Source organism: Argiope bruennichi, chromosome 4, assembly GCF_947563725.1.
Source record: "Argiope bruennichi chromosome 4, qqArgBrue1.1, whole genome shotgun sequence".
NCBI classification, from domain to species: Eukaryota; Metazoa; Arthropoda; class Arachnida; order Araneae; family Araneidae; genus Argiope; species Argiope bruennichi.
In genome coordinates this window covers 52,137,313-52,159,879 of record NC_079154.1, presented here as the reverse complement: position 1 = coordinate 52,159,879, position 22,567 = coordinate 52,137,313, and the positions used below count along the sequence as shown (strand labels likewise).

Genomic DNA, 22,567 nt, shown 5'->3' with positions numbered 1-22,567 from the left:
TAAATTAATATTTTAATATTTTGACAAAATGTATGTTATGTAATAATTGTTACTAACTTTAAATATGAAACATACCCAAAAAATTTTTGTACATGTTTATTTATTTATTTTATTACAGTTTCCTTTCGTAAAGCATAAGTGACCCATCACTTTTGTGAGACACTGTATATATATATATATATATATATATTTGCCTTTTATTCCTTACTTTCATTATTTAAAAACTCAAAAATTGATATTTTGACGAATTTCAAATTCATTCATCAAAATGTTAGTCTCATGCTATTGCCATTGTTAAAATGAAGGTTAAAAAAATGATTTCTTTGAACATTGATTCTGAAGTAGGATTTTTACTTCCTCTTTTATTTCGCAGTACATACTCTTTTTAATTTGTATGCTTTTAAAATTTGTTTAGATTTATTTAGTTAAATTCAGGCTTTCTGGTCTAATCAAATAACAAGGTGACAGTTTTATTTTTAAAAAAATATGCATTCCACATTATTTAACAGTCTAAAAAGTCAATAATAATCTTGGCAAAAAAGCTGGTCACCAAAGGAGGCTAGTATTTTTTAACTTCAAATTTTGATTGACGGGGAACTTGTAATATTTAAGATATTTTATTCTTTGTACAGAATAAAGAACAAAGTGTTATCTCTAATTTCCTGTTATCTGTCTTAAAATTTGGTCTTTAATTTAAACTGAAACTTCGACTACCATTTAGCCCTTTCTAGGGCCGTGGGAAATATGCTTCCCACCAAATTTATCAATCTTTGTATGAAATTATGTAGGTTGGCATAAGTTCCGATAAATTTTTTTAGAAAGACAGAAACTTAAATGCTTCAGTTCTTTATCTTACACAAAATGATGTGTCTTGATTTGTTACTTAATTATTAATGAACCAAATTAATTAATTAATCAAATTAATTTATCTAATAAACTAAATGGATCCCTTTTCTTATTCTAATTTCAAGCCTAAAAATATTTTAACATAATAAGACTAGAAAAAATGGCCCTTTAAAGGGTTAAGTTAAACTTTTATTTATGAGTAAAAAATATCTTAAAATTTTTTTATTAAAAGTTGGTTAAAAATAGAAACTTACCTAATATAGAGGGGAAAGAAACTGAATTTTCTTTAATAACAATTTGAAATAAAAAACAACAACAAAAAAAAAACATGATAAAATAGTTTTAGCAACAATAAAAACATTTTGATATTCATTGAGTTATAATAATGCAAGTTATTCTTATAAAAGTTCCTTAAAATATTTTTTAACCGATTAAAAATAAAAAAAATATATACGGCAGTACATATTTTTTGAAGAGACAGTTTTTTTTTTTTTAATTTTAAGATGATGTAAAAATTATTCTTGAGACGTAATACTTCCAAAAGATATGATGAAAAAAATGGCGAGTTTTCGCTGAATGTTGATTTAATTCAATTTTTAATTAAAAATTTAAAAATATTACGAGGCGCACATTCTCCCCCCCCCCCCTACGAAAATAGAACTGCACCAAATTTGGCTGCTCTAAGTCAGTTCTGTTGAGCATCAATACACAAGCATTGTGACGTCTCTTAAGAGCAATAATGGTCAACAACCTTTTAGTGCAACATTTTTTAGTAGGTAATTAATTGCACGCATCACAGGTACACATAAACATATATAAAGTGGTTTCAGCATTTAAATTTGTTAACAGGAGGCCATATTCCTTGAAACACATCACAGACACCGTTTACCACAAACACCATTTTCACATCAATCCATCATGCCGTCTTTCGGTCTGGTCTTTTTTAGAGTTCCTTCATAGAGGGCGCTAGTCAGTACAGCATTCTTCTTTATTACTAGTAGAGAAATGTCACCTAAGCAAATAGTTCCGATTCCATCATTCTTCATATATTCTGTTCAAAAGTTTTGCCTGATAAGATTTTCTAAACGATTTTATTGCAATATATAACTTATACTAGTGATCTTCTCTGGCCATCAAAATAACTATAAGAGTGAGAAGGCATTAGAAACACGTACCATGTACATGTTACATTCGGCAAACTGTTTTAAGATCAATATTGCGCATGCGCAGAGTCCATCAAAAAGTTACCTTACTTCACACAGCATCGCTGTTATTTGTCGATACTAATACATTCATGTTTAAAAAAAAAAAAAACACTTCCGAATTTTTACAGGTCTGTGTTCAAAGTGATCGAATCAAAACAGACCATATATTTCTAATTACAAAAAAAAAAGTTTTATTTGTTCTCTCTGCTTGTTAAGTTATAACTCACAATATTATATTATTCACCAAATTCTTTCAAATTTATAACATATTTCCAAATAATGGACTTAAAAAGAAGCAGAAAATTTTTAACATGGATTTTTTTTTTGTATATTATCACGTAATTTTCCCCAAATAGAATGTAATTTAAATTTTCATTATTATATGAATTCGCCTTTTTATAACATCTAAGCCTACTATTACATTTTAAACATTAATTTCACTTCAAAAACAAATTACAAGATATAATATAAAAGATAAGATAAAATAAGACAGCACTCGCAAAAACTAGTAAAAAAATTTTAATCGCACATAATTTGCTCTGAAATACAAAATTGAAATCTCACAATATGTTTTTCAAAGTCAGAAAAACTCTCCAGATATTTTTTCTCATATTAAAAATTCATTTATTTAGAAAATCTTTTCTTAAATGGCAACCACAAAAAAAGGAAAGAAAAAAAAAACTGAGATGAATTATTTTGAATAATAAGAAAATCATATACAAGCGGTAAACAAGCATCAAGAAAATAGACCAATATATGCTAATTTAGAATAAATGCCGAAACTAAATTATTTAAATTTTATTCCATTTATTTGCAAAAATTTCTAAATTAAACTTGCCTTCGTTCGAAAATTACGTCTCTCAGAAATAAAGCAAATTCAGAGGGGAATTAAAGTTAGCAATCTATCACATTCTTGAATCTAAATGAGGCTACGGTAACAGTTAATCAATCTTTTTCGTTGACTTGTGGAAAAAAGGAGCGATTCAAGTCTTAAAATTTTCAGAATTAAAAAAAATAAATTCTTGATGCATTCCGCTTTTGCGCAGACGATTTTGAGACTATTTTTGCAAAACATATTTTACTTCTGACAAAGATGAATGCTGCAGTGCACGTTTTCGATGCGACATATGGAATGAGAACGGTATTTTATATGGAGAAAAAAAGAATATTTGAAAGATTACCTTTTAAAATGGTGATGCATTTATCTTGGCTACGTGATTTATTCGAAAAGTTTATTCCATGCTTTGGCATTCCTTTTTTTGGCAGAAAGTTAAAAAAAAAAAAAAAATTTAAGAAAAAGTAAATAAATAAAAAAATGAGAATTCGAACGAAATGCTTATGAAAATATTTATTCGTTTCCGATTAAATTTGCAGAAGAAGAAATAATGTAAATTAATAAATTTCAATGTTTCGTGATTTTTCTTTGTATTTGGTTGCGTATTTAGGTGTAAGAACAGAAAAGCTATAATTTGAAATTTAATAGGTTTTTAGAGACGGATTTTTTTTTCGAATAAGGAATGTGATTTATTTTAAATGATGAATTTTATTGATTTATCTGGCTTTGCAACAAAGTTCTGGTATGGAATTCGAAAACGAAAATGTGAATCTATCGAGAAATGGAATATTTTTATCTTTTGTCATTGGTACCGTTAAAATGGTTTTCTTTTTTCTTTTTTTTTCTTTTTTTAATCTTCGAGCATTGTTAGTAAGTTTCTAAATAATTTAAATAATATTTATCAAAAAATATATTTGAAATTATTTCTAAAATTGGCATATTCTTAATGAATAAACTTTTAAGCAGAAGTAGAAAAAAAATAGCTTCTCGCAATCTTCATTGTTGTTTTAGTAAAACATTATTTAATAATACTTAGAAATTAATTTCTTCTTCTTGACTATGGGCATTAAAAAAAAAAACTCTAAAACACTAAAATATTTTTGGAACCGATTATTTGTTTCAATATGTTTAGTAATATTTCACCATCAAATTATTAATTTTTCTTTCTTATGTGTATATTGCTATTTTCACATGTATAATTTTCCAGTATTTTAAGGAATCGACGGAATTTAACAAGTTATTTAAACTTTAAGCACCAGAAACAAAAGGCCAAAAAGAAAAAGTATTTTGCAAAAGTATATCTGTAGCAAGGATGCATACTTTTCATTTAAAATAGTGAAAAAAGCAACTGATGTTTTATAGAAACTCCAATGCATAAGTCTCTTAAAGATGAATAAAAAATTCAACTGAAAGCGACAAGATTAAAAATTATTACTGAAATCTGAAAGTTTGATTATGCTATAAACATTGCCTTTCCTTTTTTCTTACATTCGTATGAGAATGTCATCTGTCTTTTGTGTAATTGCTCTTCTATAAATCATGTGCGTTATTTTTTAATTCTTCATTCTTCAAGAGAAAAAAATTAAAAAGATGATTAAAAAAACAATTTTTATTTTAAATCGGCTTCTAACTTCTTTTTCGTAGTATCTTATTCAATAACTGATTGGTGAGTATAATTGGCTCAAAAATGATGTTCAAATATGATTTACCGAAGATTATTATGGATATTTAATTTTATCTTGTAGATTACCGGTATAAATATAAATTAAATTCGTATTTTCCTCATAAAAAAATGAACTATAAAAAAGATATAAGTTTTGTGACATTTAATTAAAGTATTTAATTTTCATTAATTATTAACAATGTTTAGTACATCAAAAAAAAAATTTTTTTTTGTTGAATAAGAATATATTAGATGCTTTATATGACTTTATTTATTTGATACCGAATTGCCATTATAAATATTTAGTTAAATTTTGTATTATTTTTAATGACCCTAAATATTTTAGTGCGGAAATTAATTTTCTGCGATTTTTAAAATAATCGTTTGGTACAATCCATAATTTTTTTATTTTTATTTATTTATTTTGGAGAAGCTGCGCAATTTAAAAGTAATTAATTGGAAATAATATTCTCACTTTTAATTAAAAATAAAATTACTGACGGTAAGAATATTTTGCGATAAAATATAAATATTTTATATAAAAATTATTGTTTTATATAAAAGTATTTTTTACATGAAAATAGCAAATTTAAAAAATAGGTTTTGAGTTTGATTGTCATTCCGTCGAATGCTAGAATATATTTAGAATTTTATGCATATGATTGCCACACCATAAAATGATAACATACCTTTGCGCATTTTTTACTAAACCGAATGACATATGGGCTCACTGAAATAATCTTACTTTTTAGTTGCCAAATCTAAGAAAAATGCCTGAACTATTATGCGAAATTAAAAAGAAAGTAAAGATCTTTCTTTTTTTAGGTAAAAAAAAAGAAATTAAAACCAAATATCTATTCAAAGTATGAATTTGAAAATAATGGGAGAAAATATTTTACCAATGTAATGAGATTAAAAATATTCAAAAAAAAAAAAAAAAAGACGAAATTTAAATTTTTCTGATAATGACTCAACAAATTTTAATTATTTTTATAAGCATAGATTAAAAAAAAGACCTTATTACCTATGATGCTTCTGACGAAATGAAAGTGAAAATTATTTTTGGAATTAAATTTTAAAGGCAAACTGTTGCTTCAACAATAGAAAAAAAATAGGTGATTAAATAATTTTATAAAATAACGAAATTAGTTTGAGTTTCATTGCAACATTGAATAATTCCATTATAAATTATATTTATCAATCACTTTTTAAAAATTTTGCTAAAATTAATCTGAAATAAATAAAGATAAGGAAAAAATAATATTTAATTAGTTTTCAGTTATTCATAAATTAATAATATATTATTAGTTTTCAGGTCTTATTATTTTACTTCCCCCCCCCCATAAAAAAACAAGTTTAAAATTTGGATTAGGTTTCAAGTGTACTTACTCTCTGTTTTATTTTTTATTTTTGAACACGCCATTAAATATTTATGAAAATATTGAAAAAAAAACCCAGCTCGAATTTCAATACAACGATAAAAATAAAAAATTAAAAAATGTTGTAAATGATATTTGAAAATATTCTTCAAAAATTATTAAATAAATAAATTAATATAAATAATCAAAAATTATTAAAATTATTGAAAAATTTTCTGGATAAACAAATTAATATATTTGGAGAGTTAATTTTCTGAATTTTAAAATAATCTAAAATTCGTTTTCATCGATTTCGTGCAATTGTCAGAAAATTCGACTTAATTTTTAATTAATTGAAATCTTAAAGAACTTTTTCACAAAAAGGGGAAAAAAAAAAAAAAAGATGTTGAATTGAAATAAGCCTGTGTTTAAGTTCGTAGCTCTAAGTCGAAAGTTCTGATCAGAAGAGAGGCAACAGAGCACACATACTGCTATTTGGATTATTATTATTATTATTAGATTTTCTTTTTCGCATCAACTTTAGAATAAACTTTATCATAGTTACAGTCATTTTTCTTTCAGATTCCAAACCATTAACAGTTTTTTTGCAGTCGATGGTGGAGCCTTTTAAATCCAATGTGAGCAGCAAAAATTCACTATTTAATAATGTACCTGCTCACAAAGAAAAGAAGCAAATAAAAAATATTCAACACAGGAAAAATCGCCTTTACTTTGTATATAAAACAAACAAACAGAAAAAAAAATGGAAAAGCGGAAGGGGGGGGGGAGGAATTGTAAAAAGTGCCACCACAGTGCGTGGGCCCCTAACAGGCGGCACGCGCGTCACGTGTGCCACTGCGTTGGCCATCTGCCGATGTACGTTTCGCGCGTTTGGAAGAACTGTCCCCCCTCTTAAATTCGAGTCAATCTCGTCAAGGTAAAAAGAAGAAAAGGCGCGTGCCGGCTGTCGGTGGTACAAAAGAATAATACAAGATTTTCAGTTCGGGGCTTCCGGTGATCAAAGTGTGTGAATATACATTTTTTTTTTTCTTGCTGAAAATGGTTCTTTTTTGATGCCTTAAAAGTTTTAATAATCATTCTCTACTTCCTGGCTGTCAAGAAAATAGAAAATATTTTTGCGCGAATGGTAAGTCATTATTTTTACTTTGACCGTTTCGTGAATATGTAAATATAGATTTTTTATTTCCAAAATACACATTTTGGATATAGCAAAACATACAGAATAAAAAAAAAAAAATAACTACACTATATACAAAACATATTTAGCTAGATTTCATAATTTTATAATAATTTCTGATTTATGCATGAAGTAGATCAGTGCGGGCCCTAGTAACTTCGGATCACAGATCATTCGCTTAACAAAATATATTTATTTTGATAAAATTTTAGAAATCGTGCCCAAAATTTACCAAATAAGGGCTAATACCCAATGTCACGGCATCTAATGTGGTTGCGTCTGACACATAGCATGCAGATATAAAAGAATTATTTAATTCAGGGCTCTTTCAACTTGTATCACATATGATTTCATTTTTATCAGTGAATTTCTTTGAGAAAATAACAAAATCAGAAGTTTAATTAGATTTTTTTTTATATAATTGGCCAAAAGAAAATAATATTTAATATATTTATCCAAAAAATTTCAATAAAACAATCAAGTAATTTTTTTTATTTAAAAAAATTAAGATACCTAAGATTTTGGAAAGCAATTTCAAAAATTTCAAGAACACAGTTTCTTTCTATACAACTATAAATAGCGATAAGATTTGCAATTCTATTCCAAAGGGTTTTTTTTTATTTCTAAAAAGTAGCTAAATAAAGTATTAAATAATAAATAACAATGATAAAAAACACAAACTAATATAAACTCAATCAAAACCGTTGAATGAATCCATATTATATGCGCCATTTATCACTATTACAAGTACAAATAATCAATTAATTGAAGTAATTGAAAAATCCGTGTTTGAGAATAGTTTTAAATCTACTTTTATAAATTTTGAACCCAAATACGAAATGGGGTGGAGTACACGATTTTGGGGTCGCTAAAACACTGAAAACGACTAAATATATTTTTATTTTCTTGTATTCGAAGTAAACAAATAAAAAATATTGTAATCGTCAAAAAATCCGAACCCTAGATTTTGACGAATCTTCACATTTCAGGCCTCTCAAAGTCCAAAAAGCACATTTTTGGAATTATATTTGTCTGTCTGTGAACACGATGACACAAAATTGCTTTGAATTCCACGTATAAAATTTGATATATAGAGTCTTAATACCTAATTTGTATATTTGTATCGAAATTCATTTAGATGAAGTCTATCTATACGACTACCCGGATATAAGGTAACACGATAATTACAAAGCAAACCAAGCTAGATGGGTGAATTTTGAGAAAAGCATGTAAACACAAAAATTAAAAAAATCAATAATTTAAATACGTGATATGATATATAAAATTTGTACTGTGTTTTTATGACTACAATTGTGATTCTGTGTCTAATTTTGGTTTTAATTTCCTGGAAAGGCGTCCAAAATGCACGATCGGTTTCCTGATGCTTATGTGCTAGAAACCAAAAAAGCATCAAAGATTACACTCTAATATGCTTTTTTCATAACTATTGCTTGCTAACGGTATCAGGGTAATAATACATTTTATCACCTTATAGAGTATGAAAGAAAGTTTCGGAGAGACCACTCCCGCTGGTTTAATATTTATAAGTTGTACATGTAAAGCCTTTTATTACACATAATTAAGCACACATAAGCCTTTTATTCTAAAATATTTGTATTTAAATTTCCCAAATATGTATGCACGATCTGTTTCCTGATGCTTATGTGCTAGAAACCAAAAAAGCATCAAAGATTACACTCTAATATGCTTTTTTCATAACTATTGCTTGCTAACGGTATCAGGGTAATAATACATTTTATCACCTTATAGAGTATGAAAGAAAGTTTCGGAGAGACCACTCCCGCTGGTTTAATATTTGTAAGTTGCACATGTAAACACAGACACATAAGTCTCTTATTCTAAAATATTTGTATTTAAATTTCCCAAATATGTATTCTCGTAGTTAAATTTCTCATTATTATTTAAAAAAAGCTTGTTTTATTTTATTGTTTATATATGCATTTGAGGTAGCTAAAAATCTATTAGAAAGAATTGGAAGGCTTGAAATAGAAATTACTCCCGAAAAATAAGAAATCTTTTATAAATTTAAATTATACATATGCCAACCAAGTTTGTTTGTTTATTAGAAAAAATTGCGAATAATATTAGCAGTCAAATGTTTTCACTTTTAATATTCTCTGTTTTAGTATCTCGAATGATTGATAACAGTGAAAAACAATGTCCTGGTAATGGAAGATTAAAATATTTTGGGGTTTGATATGGTTTTAGCTAAGAAATTCACGTAGCTTATTAGATAAAAAAAATAATTTAATGTGTTGATTACTGTTAAAATTGTACCCTGATTTGTTAATAATTAATTAACAAATCAGTATATTTTTAATGGTTTGAAATAAGAAATTGAAACATACAGGTTTTTGTTTCATCCAAAAATTTGGAAAGAATTAATGGCAATCTTCATGACAACATTAAATATTTATATTGGTGTACAGATGTATAATATGTGTAAGGTTTAGGTATTAAGTGTATTGTTTTCACAAAAATAATAAATAAATGATAGTTAATTTAGTTGTTGATACATCATTATATGGCTAATGTATTTATTAATAATTAATTAAGTACTTATAAAAAATTAATATTGATCAAAAACTTTCACAGAAATGAAATTAATATCATTGAAAAAGTAGAATTGTGAATTTTATGATGATGTTAAAATATATTATCTGGATAATATTCTCCCAAGTTATGATAGAAAACAGGCAAAATGTTGGTTATTTCTCATAGCCTGAAGCTGCTACTGTCGTTGAACATCTGTTTCAGTGGCTAGCAAAAACTTTCCTTTTTCCTGCTTCCATCTGCTGACCTACGTTTGTTTTTACGTTAAATCATTACTTCAATGTCATTAAAATAATGTCAAAAGATGTATGTAAAAAAGAAAAGAAAAAAAGAAGAAGAAATAGTGGTCAAATAATTTAAAGCCATTACGCTGCCCAGCAAAGGAGTACCTACAAATCTCATTATTTGACGATCTTCTGCGACAAATCTTCTAAAGAATTATTAACAACTGAAAGAAAAACCTCCCAAAATTGAAATTGATAACATTAAAAAGATAAAATTTTTAATTTCATAATGGTGCAAGTTTCTTTTAGATAATTTCCACTAACGTTTCTGTGATAAATAAGGCAAAATATGAGTTAATTTCCCATAGCCTGAAACTGTTGAAATAAATACCTATCTCAGTTACTCATAAATGCTTTACTTCTCTTACCTTTGTTTGTGATACCGATTTATGCTTGCTTTTATATATTGATAAATTACTACAATGATATAAACAAAAGCATGGTGAAAAGACATGCATTAAAATTAAAAAAAAATAGTGGTAAAACAATTAAAAGCTAACATTCTTTTAATGATTTCATTTTTTTAAAAATTAGTAATAATTGAAAAAAATATTGTATAAAAAAGTAATTGATATCACTGAAATAGTAAAATTTTGAATTTTAAAAAGACATTGAAACCAAGGTATTTCTAGCAAAATTAATTGCTTCGAATTACTACAAAAAACCCGGCAAATTTCGGTTTATTTCTAATCAACAGAACATTAATTAACTTTTGTACTTTGAAAAGTAGACAGTATTCTTTCATTTATTTTGAAGAATAAGAATTCAAAGTTTGGCTGAAATCAGTCCAGTTTTCTAGGAGAAAATGTGGAACATACATTCATACATGCATATAATGATATTTCTTAATCTAAATCCTAATTAATTGCCTAGTTTTTATCTTAATGTAGCGCATATTTATCCTCATTCTAAAATGTTCTCTTATTTCCTGATCAAATTCACATTTTATTATTTGATTAATTCTACATGCGCTCTGTAAAACTGCTGATCTCAGCATTTCTCACGCTTCGAGTGAAGAGATAAAAATCCTAAATGTTTGCAACATTCTTTTAAAGACACTTAAGCTTCTTTTTCATTAATCGACATGTGTCAAAGAAATCCCTATCAAAATCTCATAGTAAAATCACTGAATGAAAAAAATTCTGTCTCTTTTGCTCATGTATCGCGATATAGACTAACTCATCTTTTATCATCGTTTGTTTCTTATACAAATTATGCCTACCGGTATGAGATAAATCGAAGTTCAAATTCCGAAAGTTCCATCTTTTCGGTCACGCACTGTTAAAATATGTTTATATACATATACTATAATGACTTTTATTAATATTAAGATTAAAGGCACACAATTGATGATAGCTATGCAGTGTAAATGTCATATGCGAAAAATAAAAAAATATATCCTTTAATATGATATTTTGAACTTAAACAAAAAACAAATTAATATTAAAATACAAATAATCCCCTAATCGTCTGAAGCTACATTTAGAATTAAAAGAGAGCAGTAATTACTCCTCATGATTTTTAAATTCGTAACTTCCTAAAAAATTAAAACTGTTTCAAAAGATTTTTAAAACCGACCCAACGATAATTTTTCTAAAAATTATGCATCATTTTTAAAGATTTCAAGTAATAATTCATAGGTAAATAAATAAAATAATTTATAATATCTATATTATTTTCGTTTCATAGAAATGGCAACGCTGACGATACAAAGAATTTTTGTTTTTAATAATTTAAAAATTAAATTGTTTTAATTATCACAAAGCACTTAATAAAACTTTAGCTGAGAATTCCACCCTAAAATTTGCGAATAAAGTTTGAACAAAAACTATTTTAGTATTTTTAATTTCTGTACGTACGAGTACTACATATGAATTTCCATAGTTTTACAAAAATTTTCTATGAAAAAATAGCAAATAGTGAAATTAATGTCTAAAATGAGGTAGGCAGCGCATCAGTATGAGACGGCGTTCTGTTCTGTCTAAAATGAGAAAATTCACTAAAGCCTCGAGGTCGAATTTTTCATATATTTTCTCAGTATTCTTCGTCTACAAAAGAGCCATAAAGTTCAGTGATCTGATATTCAGTTTACTCTCTCGATTTTTCTCTATCGTCTGCCTGTGATAACAGTAATCTCCCCAACAAACGAACCACATTGGTTTATCTTTGCGTATCGTAAACCAGCGTTATTTTGTTTCATTATCGTATCTGATAGCGATTACAGTTATTTTCATCGACATCTGGTCGGAGTTTTACGAAGAAAAATCGTGCAGGAACGCGTGTATACATTTGTTGCGAGGAAGTGCAGGTAAATCTTTGCTTATACATCCAGTAATTTATGGAATTTCTTACTCACTTTTATTTAAACTGACATTTTCATGTTTTTAAGGTTTGTGTTTTGCTATCGATTTTTCGCTCACCTGTTCATGTGCTGGAGTTCCGAAATTTTAAACACATGTGTATTCACAATAACAATACAATGCTTAAATTGATTCTGATCTTAATTATCATCTAATGTTTTACTGTAATCAAGTTTTATTTCTATGCGATTAGCGCCATCTAGTATTAGTTTTAAAAACTTATTTCAAGGTTTTATAATTTTATATAAAATGAATTATATTTACGTTCATTTATATAACTTATATTCCATATGAGTAGCGCTAGTTGGTAGTGAAATGGAAAAACAAATTATTTCTCGTAAAAATAAAAATGGGTTATATTAATAATAAATTGTAAATTAAAGACTAAAAAGCAGGAAATCTTAATTAATAGTAAAAGAGAATGTGTGTGTGTGTGTGTGTCTTATACAGGATTGATCATTTGACCTAGAGCTATCGAATTTGGTCTAAAGAGGCTTTGGAATGTAGGGAAGTACACTTCGGAGTATTAATTTTAAAATTTCGGGGATGACTTCTGAAAATATTATTGCAGAAAACTAATTTTTACCTCATTTTAAAATTTTAAAACTTTTTTTTTACTGATACTAATTTAATTGCCTTGCAATTTTTTTACCGGAATTTTTATAATTTTTCAGTTTATTTTTTTCCATAATTTTTAGCAATAAATTTGATTTTGAAATTCAAACCGCTTTCATAATTTTATCAAATATTTAAAATTTGCTTGTTTTTTCAATGTTGAGAGTTAAGAAAGAAAAATTCTGCTAATTGTCTGCACAATTTACAGGAGCTATCAGAAAGCGAAATTCTATTAGTGCAGAAGACAATGTTCAGTTTAAAAATAAGTTACTCAGACACTAAATATTTTAATGCCACTATGTTGTTATGAGACTCGGTTTTGTTAAATAGGTTTATATATACAATAAACGGTGCATGTAAAAAAACTACTAAAATAATATGACTTTAATATTTATCATAGTTTGTATTTATTATGATTTGAAGATAATTCGTTGTGAGAATCATGAATATCTAGTTATGAGTAAGAGATTTAATATTAAATACAACTGATATTCTTTGCAAGCCAGTTAATCGCCAAAGGCAGCTAGTAATTAATATTAAAAAAAAATTCCTTTTAGTAAGCTAGTAAAATAATGATTTTAAGAATAATCTTTAGTAAAATTATTTTCAAGTATAATTATTCATACAGATCAGTTTGCTAAATAATTAACTTAGATGCAAAATTATAGAAAAACAATATTTTTCATTTTAAGAAAAATTTATCAAACAAAATTAGAATAAGAATATAATTAATAATGTAGAAATTAACTGTAGCTTCCCATTATCGGGTGTAAACTTTAAGTAACGTTACCAAATTTGGTAATTAGCAATCTCAATTCATCTGCATTAATAATTGTGTCGATGCTTGTTTATTTTTACAGCCCGATGATAAATTGCTAAAAATAAATAAATAAAAATAAAAATAAATTCATTGCTAATTTGTTGTTGGCGATCTTGGTGTGTTCTGGAAATAGCCAAATAGCTCAGAAAATGCAAATGTCTTAGAGAAGTTTTGGCATCTTATTTATATAGAATTTGCGCGATCTCAGCATCATCTGAAAATCGCCAAATAACCTTATTTTTATTTTATTTATTTATTTATCCATTTATTTTTTGAGATCTTGGCTTAATCTAAAAATTACCAAGTAAACTCGGGGTCCGTAAAAACAAATAAGTATGATTATGCCTTAGCCACCTTATATTAGCCAAATCATGTTGACGATATTACTTTAAATGCAACAGTCGAATTGAATTGTCAAATCTAGTTCCCATCTTTTAAAAGTTCTCTCTTCGACTTTCACCCATTCGCATAATGACATGTTTTGCATTCAAATTCATAGTCCGAAAAATAACCGCAAGGATTTAGAACATTTTTTTTTTTATTCACTCAGTCCAAAATTTGATTCTTATATAAAATGTTACTATATCAACTTATCCTATTTTAAATTTCATTCTTTGACATTGACTTTCTGACATTCTTTGACATTCTGACATTTTGTTTGAATCGTGTTCACGAACTCTGACCGATAGACAAAATCTACAGTTTTGTTGTAAAAACCAAATTTTCTTTGTTTAACTCACTAAACATTAAAGACGTTTTTGACTAAAATATGAGACTATAAGAAAAAGAGTAAGTAAACTTTATATGAAATCACATATTTCAAAAACCTTAATAGACATCTTTTCCGAAGGAAAAATAGCAAGCCAAACAAGTAATGGACCAAGATTGTCCACAAGGATCTTTCACTTCTCTACTTTTTTAAACATAATACCGCAGATGAGATTTTCAAAACAGAGTAGTACAAGACAAATTCATTTGGAAGTACATGCAAATGGCTTCGCTTTCATCACCAGAAGGAAAACTCGACAGAAATTGGTAAAACCTACAAATTTAATTCTTAATTTTTTTTAAGATTTGAAACGATAAATATTATTTAAAATCTCAATAGAAAACTCACAATACATACTGATATAAAAATTACCTAGGGGACCAACTTTAAATGGAACTCTCAGCCTTTAAAAAGAACGTCATCCTTCTAATATTTGGGAATAACATGGATGACAAGCTAAATTGGATTGCTCACATTTAAGAACAAGCTGCTAAATCTGTCACCCGACTTTTCAGCTTAGCAGATCCTCAGTGAGGATTACAACGAAAATTTGAAGAGCCCTATATCAAACAATCACAGAAAAGACCTTCCTGCCTAGTACAAGCGCATGGTCATTTCCAATCTCTCCTTGGTTGGAGAAAAAATCGGCAACTATAAAGAATGTCTTCGTCCTTTGTATCTCTAGATCATACTGAACAAATAACGGCAGCTTTGTAGGTCATTACAGCTATCATGTTGCTATATCTAAAAACACAACAAGAATCTATCCACATCAATGTCAAATGCTTAAACAAAGAAATCGAAGATTTTATTTATCTTACAGTATTTTTCAGGCCGAGTTATTAGGACTAAAAAAGCAATTATTTGAGCAAGCGAAAAAGAAGAAGAAGAAAATAGAAAAAAAAGTGATACTGTCTAGAGTTTATTGGCAGTTCGAGATTACTAATCCTTCATCAACTTGTTCGAAATATTCAATCCCTTCACGTCCAAAACTCAAACATCTTCTTAAGATGGATCAAAGGACATGGTTATCGGAGTAATGAAGAAGCTGCTATAAGTGAAGGTGCTCCAGTGGAAGCTTTAAAACCTCAAAACGAGCTTAAATAAGGCATCTCTATAGGGTATATTTTTAAGAAAATGGCAAAATCTTTTGGAAAATGGAAACACTGGTCAATCTGTTTATAAATTCATGAAAATAATCTCTCTCCTGCACTCGTAAAGAAATTCAGTTTGTCACCATGATTTATTTCCTCCTTTCTTCACCGTTTTCACTTATTAAATGGTGACTTTTGCTCTTGTGGAGAGTCCGGCGACTCCATCCATTTATGTGGTATCTTGCACTTTTATTCCTTCAATGTACCTTAGAAAATTCAACTTCACTATATTCCAGATATTATCCATTTTAATTTTTATTCAGTGTTGTTAATTTCATACATAATCATACTTTTGTCATTTCTATATTTCTTTGCAATTGATTGCAATATAATATTTCTTTTTTGTTTTTAACAAAGTCTTATTACACCTATATCAACCAGGATAGGGGGCACCGGACCTCTAGAAACGGAGATGTAGTGTCAAGATGTTAAATGCTTGAATGATATGATCGTTTCACCAGGTCAGAATTGCTCGAAATGAATCATTCTGATGGTGTTTCGCCAAGCACACAAAAATTTTGAATGGTTAAAGACAGTTTTTGCTACAGGCTCCACATTTCCGTCTGCTTTTTCACAATAATCCACATAAATCCAAGTCATAAAATCCACTTCTCATTGCCTAATATCACAGGATCAAAAAAAAAAAAAATCATCTCGGCAAACTGGAAGACAAAGGTAGATTCCTTTTCATCTAAGTAACTAGTTTTAAATTCCTTCCAATATTTAGACAAAAACAAAGGGAATGGTCTCCCCTAAACATTCTTGCATATCCTTCAATTAATTTTCCTTCTCTCCCCGCATAAAATTGTAATTACCTTGAATGGAGTTGGTGAACGCCAAACGAAATTCATATATATATACATATTCGAACGAAGGGTGGTTTTGGATTCTAGTGACCACGATAGATGAAGAACTGCAGAAATTTTCCTGAAGTGTTATCACGAGAACTGCAATAGGTAGTCTTCCAATAGGAATCTACCTAAAAGTACTCTTTTTCGTAAATGTGCCAGAAGAAAAATGGAAGATGCGGAGAGAAAAATGCGGTACCCAGTTCTCAAGCTTGGAAACATTATAATTTTTTAAATGGCTAAATGCGGTCAAATTATCAATTTCAGCTGCTTCGCAATACTCTCAATTGTTATTATAAATTTTTTTTCTATTGCACTCATAATATGACCAGCAGTGTTGGAAGGCCACTTTAGTCTTGGTGAACTTCCAGTGTAAAATCACCATTTCGAAATCTACAAAAAATATTTTTTCGCAGTTCACAGAGCAGGAGCACGGTCTAACAGTTCTAACAATCACACCTTTCCAGAATTCAAAAAGCTTTGGATATTTAAAAAATTAACCTTTTCATTGTAGAAATTATAAAAATTTATCGCACTCAAAAATCGACCTATTTTATTAAGATTCAATACTGTCGGGACAAAAAATATTTTTATTTTTCAAGAGTAAATAACGCAGCCAAATCTAGTATCGGCATTTCCCTATAAAATTTACTATGACGCCATCTATGAAAATTGAAGTCCAACTTTTGCAATGACTTCATGGATATTCATCAAAATCTAGAGATCGAATTATTTAAGGATTATGAAATTTCTTTTTGTAACTTCACATAATGTATGTTATGCTCAAATAAGATCAAAGTAAAAGAATCTACAATTGCACACAAAGCGACATGTGTAATTACATATTGTTACGAATCTGTGATGCGGCTTCCCGGCATAGTTGGTTCCATAGGAGGTCCCAGAGCTTGGCGACCATTTGGCGACTTGGCGATGAATTTGGCTATTTTTGCGCCAAAATAGATTATACCCGAAACATCGAGAATTTTCCCGATCCGTCCAGTAGGAACCGAGATACGCCTCGAACGTTCCTGATTGGTTGAGAGGCTTCTAGCCCCACCTCCTGAGACCTATAAAAGGAGCATCCTGCAGCTGCCGAGTAGTCGTGGACCAGTGGAGTCGAAGAGTAGTCGGGGTCGACGGTAAAGAACTGGCCTTTCAGAGCTAAGCGGAGCAGCGATGGAGTGAAGCTAGTGCTGAACTAAGCTGTGCGCTATTGTCTGCAGTAGAGACTTGTTGTATGCTGCTGTTTTGTATGCTGTTGTATGCTGCACGTCTCGGCTGAAGCTAATCGTCTTCTGTGCTGTATATAGTTGTCGTCTTTGTGCTGTCCTGCGTGTCTTCGTGTAAATAAACATCGTTGTTTTATTTTCTACTGCCGCCTGCTGATTGAGCGTTCTCCACACCATATAACTCCCACTATTCAAACGAATCCCCGGAAATTTCGTAACAATATTTATGAAACTGTGACTACATGTGAAATGGTTTTCAGAATCTTATAATTCACAGAAAAACTATGTCTAGTATAAAAAATAAGTAATTCTTGAAGATTTAACATCGTGAGGCTTTCACTGCATTTCTTTAAGTCTTTTTTTTTCTTTTTTGTCAGACATTAAACTAACGAAAGAAAAATTGATATCTTAATAAAGATTCAAATATGTATCTTTAATGAAAAGAGTAAATACATAAACATTAATAATCAAAATTTTCATTAATAAATCCGCATGCGATAGTTACTGGTTTTTAGAAACTTAAAAAAAAATTGATAAATCAGTAAAAGAAAAACTGTTGTTATATTTTTATTTGTAGTACTTTAGGATTGTATATATTATATAAAATATTATCGCTTACGATTTATGACTGGCATACTTTACGTTCTTTCAATACGCGTGCTTTCCATGCCGATTTTTAACTCTAAAAGAATGTGTCCAATGTCATTTACTGTGACCGCAGATTTTCTTTAACAACATTCTTAGCCTCAAGAACAATTTCTTCCTCAAAAGCAGCCGATAACAATCATTCTTCAGTGAGGTTCTGCTTTTTATTTTTGTTTTTGTCCCCTGTTAAGTTAATGTCCAATTCCGTATGTAACCTTATTGAAAGCCGCTGGTGACAATAAATAAAAAGCGCCTTGAAATAAATGTGAAACAATAAAGGTGTCGACACACAAATGCTTTTCTTCCTCGTCCAGAATGCGACTCCTAACCCTAAGAATCCATCAGCATTTGCGTTCTGATTGTTGCCAACAATGAGATAGAAGCTGATCTAATCTTTTGACTTTTTCGACAGACGATTTCGTTTCGCTTGTAAAACAAGGACATTAGGTTTTGAATTTCTCCAAGGTCGCAGTAACGGTAAGGTTGTTTTTATGAGCTCATGTGCCTTAAAAAATTTCCTCATTCAGTCAATTTTTATTACGATTGACATATTTTGCTTTTCCTTTAAAACGCATTTTTGTTGTGTATCTGTCCCCATTTCTTCAATAAGAAACTATTCTGCGATGACAAACTGCCATTTTATAATATATTTTGTATTATAATATGATTGGATTTACATTCTAAGAAAAAGTTTTGTACTATCAATCTCAACAACAAAAAGGGAAACAATCACGTTTTCTATTTATTCCAATTATTTACAAATTCGCTGACTTTCGAACAAAAGAAGACAATTATGATTTTTTGTGTCTCTCATTCAAACACTCGTAAATTAATGTTTCGAATTTTGGTTAGCCAATAGATACTGAAGGCTAACTTCTTTATCTATGAGTATTTTTACTAACTTTAAATTAACTCCAAATTTTTTTTGTGTGTGTATGTATTTTTTCCTTTACACTTATTAAAAGTATTATTGTTATTTGTTCCATTTTTTAAAGTAAGGAAGTAACTTATGCATATGAAAAAATTATTATAATTCGATTGGTAGCTTTTGAAATTTGTAAACAACAAAAATTGCATTTCTTAATTTGATAATAGATGCTTCTGAGTCATTGCAGACAAATAAAAGGCACAATTATTCTTATCGGCGACTTCCTAAAGGAAAATCAAAAAGAACGGTTTCAATCTGTTGGGTTCTATTTTTTCCAAAAAGATGAAATTGTTTACAAATTCATAAAAAGTTACATAATTTATAATCATATATAGTACAGACTTTTTGAAATTATGTATAATGTTAAAACTGGGTTATTAATATTCGATCAAGAGATTTTCAAATAGTATAATTAGTTGCATATACAGAGTTTCTCAAATTAATTCATCAACTCAGATACTACGGATGGCATTCTATGGTTATTTCATTCAATAAATAACCTTTTCTTAAATTTAAAAAAAAAATTAAAACAAATCCAAAATTAAGAATAAAGTAAATAATATATATATATAAAAAAATTGGGGGTCTCCATGATAAACTTTATATATATTTATTAAAATTTTAGAATATTTGAATGACTGCTTGACGGAAAACCAAACAAGTACCTATTCTTCCAGATCGCCATTGATTGGTTTATAAAAATGAAACTGAAAGCTTCGTCAGTCGATCAAATTCGATAATATAAAAGCGTTTTTTTTTTTTTTTTTTTTTTTTTTGTTTAAAATGTTAGGATCTCAAGTATATTTTATCAAATATAATTAATTGGACAGGAAGTTTATATAAATATTTACTTTCATTATTTTTACAGAAATACATTTATTGACTCAAAGAACCTAAAAAATAAGTCTTTGCGTTATTTAGAGCATTTTTTTTATCGGAATTATATGTTTGTTCTATCTAAGTTTAGGGTTAGTTACATAGTGGATTACATGAGCTGTTCATTACAGGCTTATATATCATAGTTTAAATCATTATTATTGTTTGAAAATTTTCTGCTGATCAATATTTTATAATAAAAGAATGCATTATAAAACATTAAACACTGAAAGTGAAATCTACAAACAACTTTAAATTGTTTGAAATTTCTGTACGTAGTAAGAATATTTTTTTAAAAAGCAGAATGTGTTTGTGTTGGCGGAACAGCTGATAAATCGATAAGAATACTAGATAACATAATTCTATTTTTGTTTCCGATCCTGCTCTTTATAGAGAAAAAAAGTGGAATGATTTATCTCTCGCTGACCATTTTGCTGACGTAATAATACATTTTATTATTTAATAACAAAGTTTCATTTCGTTTTGCATTTTGAGATACAAAATTGCTTTGCTTATCGGAAAAGACAAAATAAATACTTCTTTAAAGTCGTCTTAATTGATTAATTATTTCTAAAAGAATGAAAAGTATAAATATTTTCTTTTAATGAATGTGAAAATTTTATTAGATAAAATAAATATAATATATTTGAATTTTTATTTTATAATTTAAGAACTCCTTTGGCTATAGAGACTTCCTTTTATTATTCTTGTTAGATAAATTTAAGCGCGAATTAAAGAGAATTTTTCTTTATATATATACATCCTTTTATTACAGGAAAAAAATTATGCGTAATAATATTTGGTAAATTGTTTATTTCTTTTTAGAGTTTTATCTTCTTTTTACTTTTTTATTATTTGAAGTATGTAAAGAAAATATATAATATAATCGTCGAAATATTCGTCCACGAGATTTTCAAAACTTTCTGCGATTTATACATTCATCACTTCGAAAAATACATTTTGGAATTATGTCTATGGACGCGATAAATCAAAAACGCTTTGAGCTAGAAGAATGGGATTTGGTCTCTTCTCCATATGTGTAGATTTTTATCAAATTTTGGAAGAAATTCATTTAACTGTCTGTCTTTCATTAATTAAGTCTGTCTTTCGAACTGTTTTAATACAAATGAATATGATATACAAAACGAAGAGAGCCAGATGGGTAAAATTTAGTTGAATCTATCTGTACGGCTGTTTGAATATAAATTAACACAAGGATTACGACAATGAAATAGCTAGATGGGTAAAATTTGATACACAGATTTAACATTTAGATTGTGGAGGTCTCTCAAATTTGGAACCAAAATCCGTCAAAGCTTTGACCATTTGTCGATCGATACTTCCACAGGCAAGGAAGCGCGATAACTCAAAAATGCAATTATTTAAATGTACGAAACTTGATATACCATTTTGTGACTATAATTATAGTCATATGTGAAATTTTTGTTTTAACCAGTTGATGAAAACAAAACTGAAATTCAATTTTAGTGTATTATTAATCGCATCGTATTATTAACCCATGAATTAATTGCCAAAATACTGGCGAGGATTATGTGATTAACTCAATAAAAGTACTAAATTCAAGCCAAGGATCAATATTTCTTAACTACTGTTTGCCAATTCCATACAAAACATTCGTGGTCTTACCTAAGTAACACATTTTTTGCTGGCAAGGGAGAGGGACTAACATTTTTATTTAAAAAAACTGCGAAAAAATGTTGAGGAAATCTCTTTTACTGGTTAATTATAATTTGTTAAGAAGTAAGGAATTTAAATTCACGACTTTAATATCTGATATTTAGAATAAATGTAATTCAACAAAACCTATTTAGGTTCTGATTTATGAAATAACAAAATGACAAATAAATTTTGCATGAAATATTTCATCTTAGTATCCAATTTAATATCAGATTCGTGATGACTTATAAAAGTGACTTCGCACTTGAGCCATAAACTGGCTTTCAACGCTCACTTCAGCCACTTCCTGTCCGTTGACCGATGCAGTATGGACTCTTATCGACAACGGAGGAGGTTCAACTGTCACACAAGTGCCCATCACTCTGCTCCACCATATTGTCTGCCAAACGATATCTATCGGCAGAAGTTCAATATCGTCTGCTCCGTTCGATAAGCATCTGCGAAGGGGCACACATCCAATACCTGCGAACGATTCGATTCATTTTCGGATGACCTCTAGAATGAGATAAAGGGAGGAGTGGATAGCGCTTGAGCACACAAAGTCGTATGCCAATACTGTTGGATTATTTGTAGCTCTAACAGAACATTCGTGCCACGGTCTGCTGCATCCCGACCTTGGAGGTGCAGAAACAACTATTAGAACATACAGGTTAAATAGTTTA

General features: G+C 28.6%; 1 protein-coding gene across 3 annotated transcripts in view; it reads left to right on the top strand.

Annotated features, from left to right (window-relative positions):
* The window catches only part of LOC129966581 (TNF receptor-associated factor 4-like), a 357,557-nt gene that overhangs the window by 147,561 nt on the left and 187,429 nt on the right, over positions 1–22,567 (top strand). The window contains exon 1 of one of the 3 annotated variants that reach the window (XM_056081056.1): positions 6,972–7,054. The exons of 1 other annotated variant lie outside the window; for it this stretch is intronic. The gene's annotated coding sequence lies outside the window, so the exon portion shown is untranslated. Of the gene's footprint in view, positions 1–6,971; positions 7,055–12,192; positions 12,272–22,567 lie in introns of those variants that run through there. One more of the 3 variants, XM_056081054.1, reaches the window with a different exon arrangement.